This window comes from Hylaeus anthracinus, unplaced genomic scaffold (genome assembly GCF_026225885.1).
Source record: "Hylaeus anthracinus isolate JK02 unplaced genomic scaffold, UHH_iyHylAnth1.0_haploid 11994, whole genome shotgun sequence".
In the NCBI taxonomy this organism is placed as follows: domain Eukaryota; kingdom Metazoa; phylum Arthropoda; class Insecta; order Hymenoptera; family Colletidae; genus Hylaeus; species Hylaeus anthracinus.
The window spans coordinates 739132-752646 of NW_026534341.1; the positions used below are offsets into that span (position 1 = coordinate 739132).

The 13515-nt window shown below is 46.0% G+C and overlaps 2 protein-coding genes across 8 annotated transcripts in view; one reads left to right on the forward strand and one right to left on the reverse strand.

Moving 5' to 3' along the window:
• The window catches only part of LOC128889119 (uncharacterized), a 74522-nt gene that overhangs the window by 48657 nt on the left and 12350 nt on the right, over nt 1–13515 (reverse strand). The gene's annotated exons all lie outside the window — the stretch shown is intronic.
• LOC128889093 (ankyrin repeat domain-containing protein 50-like) overlaps nt 1–13515 on the forward strand; it is a 55788-nt gene that overhangs the window by 12041 nt on the left and 30232 nt on the right. For 4 of the 6 annotated variants that reach the window (XM_054146438.1, XM_054146437.1, XM_054146433.1 and 1 more), the window contains exon 2: nt 12479–12524. The gene's annotated coding sequence lies outside the window, so the exon portion shown is untranslated. Of the gene's footprint in view, nt 1–6213; nt 6393–12478; nt 12525–13515 lie in introns of those variants that run through there. The other 2 variants (XM_054146435.1, XM_054146434.1) reach the window with 2 other exon arrangements.

Below are 13515 nucleotides of genomic sequence, written 5' to 3' on the forward strand. Positions count from 1 at the left end.
CAGCAACAAAAAAGGAAAAAAAAAAGGAACGAATTAAAAGAGGAAAACAAACGGTCGCGCAAATAATGCCGCGTGAACGGTTTTCGAAAACGATTCGACATGGAATTTTTTCCCTCGAACGCGTGTCCTGTTCGCTTTTCCTTTTTTTTTTCTGTCTGCAGCAATTGTCTGTCGATCGTAAAATTTGCGACGAATCGAAAAAATTATACGGGAAATATTTTATGCGCGCTTGGATCCTCGTATCATTGCTTTATTCATGCTCGAACGACGTTATGAATTATTATCACCTTTTCGAGGAACGTAAAGTTTTTTTTGTGTGTGTGTGTGTGTTTTTTTTTTCTTTACGTGAAAGGTAGAAATTTTGCAATTGTCGCGGACAGAAATTTATTTTCCTCCCACTTGGAGTTATTTACGAGAGAGACAGTAATGACGTTATGAATTTTACCCCACGTATCTGGTAATTGAATAAAAATTGTTGAAAACTAGTTGTAGAATGTATCTGAAAAAATAATAATTTAATTCCACTACAGAGGTCCGGGCAAAAGGTTCCCTTAATTAAGAATGCGACGAAATAGTAAATTATAAAACGCTGGTCTCCATCAGGGAATTTAATTTTAAATCTTTTTCCTTTTTCCAGAAAATTCCTCGCTCTTTGTTCAAGTATTATAAAAAACAGATTCCCCTGGTAGAATTAAGAACATTGCACTGCGACTCGTTGGAAATTTTGTTCCGATAATATATCTCGCTTCATCAAGATTCTCGCGGGCCGCGAAGAAAGCTAAATTACGCGAATTAATTAACCGTGGGACATCTCCGGGAGCGACGGTGGCGGTTGGCACAGATAACAAGGCGACGCGTAAATTGTTATAAAAATTCTTTAACGAGGAACATTTGTCAAGTCTGGTCGCGACGAGGGTTGAAAATTTAACGCAACTCGCGTTTCCGTCGTCGTTATCGTGTTCCCCGTTGCGTCGATTCCGCGTAACTCTCCTTTCGCGTCGCCTGGCCGGGTCACCGTTAACAAACCGTCGGCAAAATTTAATTACGCTCAGATTTCTCGCGATTAAAATTTATTAGATCCTCCTCGGCTCTTTTTACGCAACGCCGCTTCCCTCTGGTTGCTTTGTCGTCTCTTTGTTTTATCCGGCGATGCACTTTATTTGGATCGCGGTTCATCTTGGGAAAAATGAGAATTCCAAGCTGAAACTCGGAGAAACGAGAATCCTACTGGTTCCAACTTGGGGAAAAAGAAAATTAATTGGCCCAACCTCGAAATGGTACAACAAACCGGGACAGCTGGGTTCTTGGACGCATAGGAACAATTCAATTATCCTTCGTCCCTTTGCGAGCGAATTAACGAAGTAACCAGTCATCGGGCTACAAATATTTGCGGACCACGCGAGTTCTGGTCCTCCGCCGAGTGGAAAATCGCTTCGAGCTGCTGCGGACCGTGCTAATTCGGTTGTCGAGAGTACGGAGGGAATCGAGTTGAAAGTCGAAACTGGGTTAATCGCGGGTTCCGCGGACGAATCACCCCGGTCAGAGGTCGCGCTTAAAATTTCGACCGCCGGATATCCTAGCACCTGGTCGCCACTTTTCACGGTCAAAAAGTTTCGAGTCGAGTTGTACCGATGTCACGGGCGGTGCTGGAGACGCGTGGGTGTCGTCGACCTTCCATTTCAAAAATGGTATCTGTACGACTGATGAAAATTCTGTTCCGAAACAACTCGTACAATGTTTGCAAACGTAGATCGTTTTCGTACACGTATTTTTCTCCGTCTCTTCGGAGAGTTTCTAGTTTTCTTCCTAATCTGTTATCGTCGCTGGAAATTCACGGTGACGCGGTGGTTTCGAGGTGGAAAATCGTGGACGAAACGATTTCGACGATGACTGGAAACGGAAAATCCGTTCTGTCGGTCAATTAACGTCTAATCACAGACTCTGGCCCACGGGCCTCGACTACAAACCGCGCGAAGATTCGAGAATTTGGGACGCGGGGTCGGACGAATTCTGGCGTGGCCCGCGGAGAGGAGATGATTAACCCAGTTTCGAGAAAAGTAAGTTTTACCGGGTTAATAGCTTCCGGGGCTGACGGGGAGGTGGAAGCACGTATTAATCCTACGACAGATCGGGATGATTAAGGCTAGCACGGTCGCAAGATGGTGCTTCTTGTTCGCGGCCTCTTCCATTTTAATTCGCTGCAGTTCTCGCTTTGAAATTACTGCCGGGCGTGAAAAATTTCGGTCACCGTTATTAGTCGTTGTAGGACAACTAGCTGAGCCATCAGTTATACTGCTCGGCGAGGGTGACTAGTCATTCTCGGATGATTTCTTTCCGAAAGCTGATTGTTCGTTTAATCGAGGACCCTTCGATGTCAATTTTAATTCGTTCGAGGTAACGGCTACTCGTAACCACGTATCGGACACTATCGCGTCGCGGTCGTCCTTGTCAATGGTTGTTATGTCCTAGATAGAGTAACGCAAGGACTCGACCAGAGTGTGCAGAGGCACACGGAATTCCGTTTATCGTGTTTTCTCGTCGAAGCGAGATAATAACGCGAAACAGCGATAAAGCGACACGAAACACCGGGACGATTTCTTTTCGACGCTGGCAACGCGGACATCTGCGAACTCGCTATGTGTTAATTAGTGCTAATTAATTCGAGGGAATGCTAATCACTACTAATTGATTCTATGCTAATTAAGCCTTTTCCCACCCGTTAGGTCTCTCTCGTCGCAGCCACTGAATACTGGCGAACACGCCGGTGTTGTGATCGATAAATGATTAAGTATTCAGCACGCGATCGCGAAACATAAAACAAAAAAAAAGAAGAGAGAATAGCCGACGTCGGCAAAAAATAGAGCCGACCTGTAGATTCTGTTGCCACGAGACGTTGAACCCCTAAACTGGCCGAGTCAGGCATCCATGAGCACAAATTATTGATCATTTAGAAGACAGCGCGAACTGTACCAAGTATTATTCAAATGTGAATTAATTTTGCTACTACGAGTCCGATGGGAACCTCGAAAAAATTATGTTGCTTTCATGCACTTGCGCTTCACGGAAATTTACAACGGTCAGGTGTATCGTGCTTTCAAAGTACCAGGGGTAAAAAGTTGTCGAGCATCGGGAGTCGATTTATTTTCGCGGCCAGCTTTTCGTCGCGCGGTGCTCGAGAAGCGAGCGAATCAAAATAAAACGAATCGCGCGCCACGCGTACGAGGCCGTGCGCGCTGTACGCCTTTGGCCTCGATGACATAACACATCCGACCGCCACATGTTCTCCGAACCACTTTTTTTGAACGTCCGGTCGTGAACGTAGCCGAAGTGCGAACGTATCTCCTCTCCCAACGCGTTCAGCCGGCGTGCTCGTTACAAGCTGACAGTTACCCAAGAATTTCACACGCGATCCGCGAACAAGGAATTCAGTCGCTAAATCCTCACCAATGAACCGTCGCACTGTTTTGTCTTGGATCGCAATGGATTTAGAGTAATTCGTTTTTTCGTGGGTCTTCATGGATACAAAGACGCGAATCGCTGTTTACCTTTACTTGTAGCGAACCAGTCGTTGACGGAGCAATCGAGTAAGCAAAGATACGATTCCTAAAAAACTATTCAGTGCCCTCCAGGGGATGACGTTAGATCCGAGGAAATATTATTCCGCTGCGAGCGTGCGAACATCGCGCCGTCGGTGCTTTGTTCGCAATCCAACGACCAGTCTCGTTCAATTAACGAGTCGCGGGAACCCGCCAATTTGCAAATTGTTTTCGTCGAGATGCGTGACACATTATTTCCCAAGTTTCGCGAGCAACGCGCTAGTGGGCACCGCGCAACCGTTTATCGCGGCGCCCACGAAAATGGATCAGTGGCACGGTTTAACAAGGACATTAAAATTACGCGGTTAGCATTGAATAAATTGGCGAGTTTATCGGCAGCGACGCGAGGCGCTAAATTACGTCGCGCCGTCTAGCGCGAAAACGCGACCAGACCTTTCCCCGTTTCCCCAGCCCGATAATTCATAAGTCCGAGTGTTGATCCAGCGAACGTGCCCCCGATGAAGTATTTTAATGGCTCCCATCAAACGTCGCTTCGGAATCCGATATCGCGGCGATTAAGTCGAAACGAGCCGACCGACGCGGTCTCTCGAGTACTTTTTCAACGTGCTGGCCGTGAAGTACGCGTCAGCTAGACGCGAAAAAAATAAAAAGTAAAAGGGAAATCGATGGAACTTGGGATGAGACGAAAATTCAGTCGAGGTAAGCTTTCAAAAATGTTGTATACCGAAGAAGCTACAATGCGTTTATTAAAAAAGTAGAGGGGGGGGGGGCGGGTGGGTCAAACATTTTATTTTCTTCATTTTTAATAGTTGTATTCGCACTAATTACCCCACGAAAATACTTAGTATCGCGATATTAGTCGGGTTGTTCGACCGCAAGTAAAATGAAGCCTCCATCGTGATCTCTCATTTTCCTTCCCCGAGAGATATGTCGGCCAGCCATTCGTGGAAAATGCGAGTGAACAAGGGGAGAACGACCAAGACGAACGAGCCCGAAGGTGTCATGGTCAGATGTTAACGATAAGATTTATGAATTTTTCAAGTTCTCCCTGTGCCTGTGCTTTCGTTGTCCGGAACCTCGACGCCGAGACTCTCGTTTCGCTCTCGACGACTCCGGAAACAATGCGATAACCCGCAAAACTTTCCGCGGAAACTTGACAGATGAATTTTTCAGACCCGTGGAAATTGTTACCGTGTCTCGAGCCAAGTTTACACGGGGGTGATGGTTCAGCGGGGGGGTATGTTCGTTGATTTTGTAAGTGGATTTAGGTCCACGAGAGTGGGATGCGAGACGAGTTAACCGACGCTCTATAACTCTGGCCCTATAAAGGATTTCCAGAGAATAATTGAAATTCGCTGGTTTTGTATTAGACCCCATAATAATGCTGCTTGGTTATTCGAGCCAATTAAACTCCTAGGCGAAATGTTCGATATATGATTTTCAACTGCATATCTAGGAAGAAATTTGAAATATAACTCCGACGGTGGGAGTTAACTATTTAGTTTACCCGGTAGCGCTAACGAGGGAACGCTGTAGCGAGTGCTGGGATCGGTATATACATGTAGTTCAATTGAATTCCTTCATATTACCCGAGACCTACTCGAGGTTCTCCGAGGACCGAAGGAGGGCCGCATTAAGGTTGATTAACACTGCCGGCGCAGTCACGATACAATCACGGTGTACCATCAAGTGGGATTCAACGGTGTACAACGCCGGCACACGTTTCTGTAGCCGCGGAGCGATGAATAATATTTAATGAGACCGCGGTCAGTGTACGCCGGATCCAAGGCTTGAATACGCTTAGGGAAATTAGACTCGCAAGTGCCGAGAGAAATGGCCGGGCCTGTGACTGGCACTATATCGCGAATCCTGGTGGCTGTGACAGAACCATGACTGCGGAGACAACGTACCGTAACCGTACCGTTACCGAACCGCTGGTGTAAATCAACCTTTAGCACTGCCGGCTCCTCTGACCTTAATAAAACCGACCTGCAACGGTGAAACCGATCAACCGAACCACGAACCATGGAATCCTTCTCGCGTAACAAACGTACCCGCGAAAACACCGCATCGAGTATCCCGATTTCGTAAAATAAAAGTGGCCCGATGGAAATTGAAGATTCTGTAGCATTTTGTATCTTTGCGAAAGTATCGTCGATGCATCGGCGAGGCTCTTACCTACGGAAACGAGTTCAAACGCGACTTCGATCGGACCACTTTTAATTAGTCCCAACCTCTGACGGTCAGTGGAAACGTTTATTTGAAACGGTTATTTCAACGAACATTTCCGTTGTATCTAGAGAATGGAAATGAAAAATGAAGTACGTATGTAGACATACGCTATGATGTCCGTCAGACTGAGTGATTAATTGCGCTCTCACTCACCGATCTTCAAAGATGGTGGGTGAAATAACGAAAGGCGTGGAACGTCGTGAAACATCGTCGAGGCGTCGCGTCGCACCCGGATAATACGAGCCTGCAGCATGCCTCTTAAGTACTTTGCACTACATACCGGTGAAAACATTGCAAACCAGTTGCCGCCGGTCATAATGTCGTTTTATTTATTGGCATTGCCGTCGAGTAAAGGCGTGCAATTGTACATGCCAGCTGCGGCGGCAGTCTTCCGCGCACAGTGCGCCTAACGACTTCTCGCTCGAGACATCCTCTCGATTGCTCGATCGACCAGACTCGCACCTTAGGTCGGTCGCTTTAGATTCGATCACGGGGACATTGGTAACGAGCTGACTTTTTGCGTGCACCTCGATTACCGCAGCAACCTCTTTTCTTGCATCACGGACTCGTTTTTTGGAGATGGAGACGGCTGCCGAACAATAAGTGAGCTACGGTTATATAGCATACTGGAGTAATAAAGTCTAATAATTGCAAGCACAAGGGAAAGAAGTTTGCGAAGAGTTACTCGGATATTAGTGGTAACGAAAAGATTCATCTGAAACTTTCCGTCCACTGCGTGTGCTCAGACGTTTCAATCTATCCACTTTAATAGGAATTTTTCACGCTACACCTAACACTTGCTCTAATGGTTACGATACATTTAAACGCATTGAACTTGTTACTTTCCCCTCGCGTTACTTTCCATCGTCTCGAGTACATTTTTCCACGTAGCCTCGCGATATACAGCCGGCGAGGCACTTACGCCCCGGCAGCCGTAATTATGGATAAGAGTCGCAATAAATAACGCGAGGAAGTATCGTATGTAAAGTCACGCCGGGTCCGTAAGAATAATTCGCGCATAATTTACCCGTTCTCGATGGCGGCCGGAATAGCGTTTTCGCGGTTCCTAAATCGACGCGGCGCTTTGGAAGGAAATCGTGGATACCGACGAGCTCCCGGAATCTCTTTACATATTATACCCCGTTGAATCGAAATAACCGTTCGGAGGGATGTTTCCCTTGAAAATGCTGGCTGTGGTTGAGTTACGAGAGTTTTTATCGGAACCTCTCCCGCCGAAGCACACCCTTTTTTCCACAATCAAACGCATCGATCTTCCTTTTTTTTTTTCCCTCGAATCGATCGAACCTCTTATATCGCCACGACTACGTTGGACCCGGATATAGGGGTCAATCGTACCAGTTTTTATTTTTAATGCAAAATATACTTAAAAATTCTACCGATCTATAGCGATTAATATTGTCACAATAATATATTTAAAAATATACCTTGAATCAAGCATTTCTAGCTCCCTAGCTACGCGTTATCCCATCGTAATGTATAATCAACAACAGCAAGTTTTTCCTCCCTGAAACACGTACCGTGACATTCGGAGCCATCGAGTCCCACCCCCCCCCCCCCTGCAAACAAAAACCATAGTACCAAGTCCCCCCACAGTCACGATTTCCATCTCGTTCCACCGCAGCTTCCTGGCGCAGATTGTGGAAAAAACGTCACAAGGAGAAGGGGGGGGGGGCGGGGCAGGAGGATGCAATCGATCTACCATAAAACGTCCGCAATATTTATCAACATCCCCCTCGCGAACGTGCACGCACGTACGACGGGGGTGGATGGGAGGGGGCATCCTGGCAGAGGGCCCAGAAACGTTTGGCGAACCCGTCGGTCGATTTCAGAGCCGGCTAGGTGAAAGGGAACAACGTTTGGAAAAAAGGTAGACTCGAACGAGAAGGCTAACGAACTAATTAAACTACCGTCCAGCATCGAAGAGCGAAGCCTTCCGTTTGCTCGACTTCCATCTTGCTCGACGTCCTCCTTTTTCCCAGTTGGTTCCGCTGCCTTATGTACACAGAACGCGCGACTGTTAAGGCGATCCCGCGGCCACGGGACTCGGGGAACATGCTTCGGATTAATGAGCCAACGTTGTCACGCATCCGTGTCGCGTTTTTCGAAACCACTCGTTCGTGTCGGGCGCACGCATCGGGGTAACGATGTTCACAGCTGATATCCTAGTTTAGGGGCTGTAGCGAATTTTTGGTGCGGATCGAGTTCCAACATACATCGAATTTGTAAATACACAAGCTGTCGTTACATAGTCTCCCGTTCCGTATTTGATTCTAGACGGAATCTTTCCAGGTTTTACGTCTAAATACCAACACGAAAACGACCATGTTTTACGAACACACGTTGGATATCAAGGTGTCGATTTCGCGGTCGAGTATGTTGCCCCTCGTGAGAAGTTAATTAAGAATTTGAAGTTTCGCCGCGGCGAATTTCCAGCTGAAATTTTTGCCCCCTTCGGGGGTTTCTTCATCGACAATTTGCCCGAACGAGGAGTCTCGGAGTTTAGGAATTTTCGCTCTCGCGAGAGAAGTTTGAATTGGTGTCTTTTTTTTTGTTTTTTTTTTTTTTTTTTTGTTTGTTTGGCTTCGTCGTATTCGGAATAATTCAGAGGCGATTTAGGTTTTATGGAGATTGAAGCAGGTACTTTATCGCAGTGGACTCTGTGGATGTTTAACGAACACCACGAATGGAATATTTTATTCGATGATGTTAAATCGAATGCTTTTGACCGTGAGAACTGCGAGCATCACTGTAACGAGAATCGATCTGTGCTGACGTTGTACGAAACAAAATTTGACCGACTCGTGGACCAATTGAAGCAGGAGTTTCTATCGCAGATAACAAACTTATTCTTGATCGAATACAGTAGGCGGAATTCGTCTAAGAACGTATATCGAAAGTTGAGAAGTTCTCGGGGCGAACTTTCGAGATTTAGTTTGCACAAAAGTACATTGGGTTCTTGAAGGATTACCCGGGGCTATAAATGGGGGAGGGGGAGGGGTTGGAGTTTGAATAGGGTGGTGTTTAATTGGGAGGTCAAAGTTAACTCGGAAAAGTTTGAGTTCGCGTGGAGTACAGGGAGTTCGTGTTTTATCGAAAAACAATGAAAGCTTCAGGCTTGCGTAACGTCGACACGTTAATTTGGATTTGAAAGTTTTGGAAAATGTGAGATATAAGAAGGTAATCTATAGTTGACTCAATGGTCAAAATAGCTAAATTATACTCTTTGATACAGTAATTAAAAAGGTATAAAAGCAATTCGATACGAAATACATGTCCCGTTTGTGATTCTGAAACTTATTAATTTGCAACAGTCCGTAAATACACGTTTACTTTCGCTCCGAGTGTAAAAATACCATCGATGAATAATTTGGCGGAATATCAAGTTTCGATACACGGTTTGAACGAGTGAATATTTTCGCCCAGTGCGCGCCTATAGTGACAGATACGATACTCGAAACCGCTACACACGGTCCCCGTGAACTGCTGATGGAGGGTAAATTTGGCTAACGTTTGCTCTGCGGTGAAATTATCGAATGGAATAAAAGTTGCATCGTTTCCACGGCGTGAACGATCCTGTCAAAAGCTATTTACTTGGTACAATTACGCCGACTGTTTTTCCAACGATATCCCGTTGATCGAGCTACCTGCTTCCTGTTCGCGAATTTAATCGAGAGATTTTTCGTGGAAAAATTGGCAGGATTTAAATTCCGTCTGAAAAATTGAAGCAATCTCCTCGCTAAAAAATAAAGCAACCAAGTCTGGATTAGGTTCTGGCTTTGTTATTGATTCGAAAATTGGAGTTTCCCCTGGTCGTTCAATTTACAATACAAATATTAATTTGTACGCTCCCCGAGGATTAGAGGAGCCGTATTAAACTTGATTAATCGAGGGCGAATAGCGGCAGTAAAACAAACGGTTTACCCATGATTTATCGCACACTGGCTGGGACACTCGAAATTGCCATCGCGATTTACGTTGATATTATTATCTCTGGAGACAAATGGGTCAAGCGGAAGCTTAAAGGCGCGGTTTCGAGGATGACGCAAGCTGGGTGGAACGAGAGCTTTCTAAACTCTGACAGATCGAACATTTTGTTGCTTCGAAAATGATAAATCACGCGCCTACTTACACTCAAAGAAATACCCTCTGGTTTATTTTGAGGTACATTTTTCGATATATCTTTGCGATAATATTATAGGAGTCTAAACGAAAAATAAGGCACGGGGATTCGAACCTACGATCCTCGGATCCACAGTCGACCGCTTTACCTACCCGACCAATCCCGTACCCTTATGTTTCGTGTTCTTATTTGACTCCTTATTGTTGGGTACGGGAAGCGCGGATACTACAATATTATCAATGGATTGCTGAAATTCTTCCGACGAAAATGAGTACTCACATGACTCCCATTCGGACAATCTCAAATAGAAGTTTACGATGACCATCAGGTTGAGAATAATTAAAAGTAGTCCGAACAGTGCTAGATTAAAAATCTTCAATTTTCGTTACTCCGCCTCTGATTCGCTAATAAATTGTTAGCCTGCTCCGTACACTGTTATCGAATCGTTCCGTCATCGCCATCGATTCGTGTCTTCGACTCGAAAGACTCGTTTCGACAACGAAAGGAGCGTTGTTCTAGTCTCCACGCGACAGCCACAGACCCGCGATATCGTCGAATCGATAGAAACGATTATAACGGGGGAAAACTCGATTCGCGGTCGACGTACGGTAGGTAACAACGCGTGCTGTTATCTATGCAGGTGGTCCTCGACTATCTGGAACACGAGGAGCCCGTGTATTCAACCGTGAAGTGGACCACCGAGTGGTGTTTTTGTAATTCGCTAGCTGAAACGTCCAAACTTGCAGATAAAAAGTTTATTAGTTCGCCCCCGATCCCGGTGCTCTCGTGAAACGTCACTTCTCTACGACCACGACCATTCCCCGTTCCCACGCGCTCGTCCCTTATCATCCGCAGCAGTTTTTATTTTAACGAAACCCGCGTCATTTCACCCCCTTTATTTTCCTTTTCTGTCATTCTTTTCTCGCTATTTTTCCGTTCATCTGGGTCTCCAAACGAAAGCTTACTTTTAAGGATATACTCTTGTTACTTTCGATTACCTCTGCGTTGATCTCCCGGATCATTGACATTTAATAATAATACTGTTTGAGTGATTGAGTACGCTAATATTTTTTTTTTTTTTTTTTTTTTTTTCTTCAAGAGTGATTCGCGACCCATTCAAGGAAATGTCTCGTTCCAAAGGTCGTCGCGCGGGGAGCTGAAAATTGACACTTGGTTAAAGAAGAAGCCTCGTTAAATTCGATCCACGGTTGTCTCTCGGTGTTTCGCGACGTCGAGGTCGAGTCGAGCACCACTCGTATTATTACCGTCACGTTGGGAACGTGATTCCGTGCCGCGGCGTAGATGATAGCGGCGCGCCGTCGATACCAATTTTCTCCCACGAGTGATTTTCTAAAGATGGATCGCGCCCGAGCATTCGGAGCACACGGACACTTTCACCTAATCGATCCAACGCCGTAGTTCGTGATTTATAAGGATATTAAAATGGTCACGTCGATCCTCGTGCAACTGGCCGCGAACACTCCATCCCCTTTCCCGTCTCGCGTCGCCCGAGAACCGGGCTTTTCTCAACTCTTTATCGTCCTTATTTATGAAACGGAGGAAATGACACTTCCGGCCAGAAACCATCGGCTATCTCCGCTCGCTTTGGTACATCGACCGTTTCCAGGCCTCCGCGCCCTTTAGCTGCTCCACGGACGCTTTTTGTCTCCGGAATGTCCCGAATAAAAGCGTTCTCACGATCAAAGGGAAGCTGAACGCGTCGAACGGAGATAAGACCGGATTATACGACGTTGGGTAGCCACGGGGTTTGCGCGGATCATATTTACTGGATCTAATTAGATAGCCACGGTGACTTCCCGAGGTGTAAACGTGTTCCTCGTCGATCGAGGAGGAACACGTCTTTATCTGGACGTCTATTCACGTTGATCGATAACGATATGACGACACATACAGAAATCCAAAAGAATGACAAGATTTTGAAAATGCTCGTAAATTGTATTTAACGATGCTCGTAAACGTCGCGGGAAAGATTTTCGCGGAAGAGGGATTCGATAATGTTTCGCGTTTTCGCTGGAAAGCGGCTCGAATCGGGCCGTATCTTATCGAGCGTCACCGACAAGCCGCTCTTTGAGCACGATGCACACGAAAGCCAGAAAGAGAGTATCGATCCGCAACATCTGCGACATCTTCGTTCGGCTGCTCAAGAATTATTCAGTTCACGAGTCTCCGCCTCGCTTACAGGCTGCCTCTTTATTTCGTCGAGAGCCCGGGTTTCCGCTGGAATGGCAGAGATCACTGCAATGAATACCGCGCTCCCGCTTGTTACGCTGGAACTGCAAGGGAATGTGTAACGTCGAACGCGTATCACGACGGGAATTTTTGCGAAACCACGCGGTTTATTAAACGCGATCGCGGAACAAGGGAAGTTGCTTAATTAGTCGACGTTTCGGTCGCTCGAATCGATGTCATCTCGAGAACTATTCGTAACGACGCGCGGTAATTAAAATTCGTGATTTTTCTGGTACTGTACAATACAATATAGAATATGGAATTACGAGAATAAGAATAGACATTTTTTTGTTTTCAGGTTGCGACATCCTAAAGGAATTGGTATCCACCAGGGAGCCTCACTGGTAAGCGAAAATAAAATTCGATCGAAATTAAGGTCGTAAACACCGTCTACGTCGTTTCCTTAGCACGTAATTAAATTAAAAATACGTACCAAAGGTGAAGTTGATCAGAATATAAAAAAGACATACATACTGAACGTACACGGAATAAAAATATCGTAATCCTGTGGCAAATTAATTTTGACGAAGAGCTCGCGATCAACGTTCCGAGTAAAGTGGACGTAAAAGTGAGTTTTCGAACGATGTTAATTTTAAATGCCACCGCGAGGTTGAAGATCGTTGAAGGAAACGTCTCTTCCCGGCGTGGCACGTTCCACTTTCTTGGAGAACCGCGACGAATCACGTAACCCTGCGACATCTTTTTATTTTACAAGAGAAATTTCAACCGCTCGTGGCTCGCAATGTCTCGCGTTCACGAGACAAACGACGCGCGGTTGCGTAACGTTCGGGGTGGTTGGAAATTTATAAGTCTATTAAAAGAGATCACGGTCGAGCGACGGAAAGTAACGAGCCGGCGCGCGAAACGTATTTATAAACTCGCGAAACGGCGAATTAAAGGTGCCTTTGGAAAGAAGACAGTTCTCGGAGGCAGGGAATACAAGTTGGTTAGGCGAATCGCGCTTTAATATTCGCGTTTCGACGTGTACGCCATTGTGGGTAACGTAGAGCACTCCGTGGACAACGTGGAGCGTTTTGTCGTTAAAGCAGAGCAATCCTTCGATGAAAAATGCCGTTAACTATCAAAATATAATTCCAATACGCGACGTCCGCGACGGTTTTATCGAGGATAGGGAAAAAAGGCAGCATTTTCGCAAGCGGAAACTGGCACGCGTCGCTCCAACGCGCATCAAAGGACATTGGATCCCGTTGCTCCACTTTGTAGGTTTTTGCCGTTCGCCTCGGGACAGCTGACCCTTTCGTTGGTTGAATCGAATCGAGAGAATTCGGTTGCTGTGGCAGCGCCTCGATTGGCACGCGCTTAGAGCTCGATAGA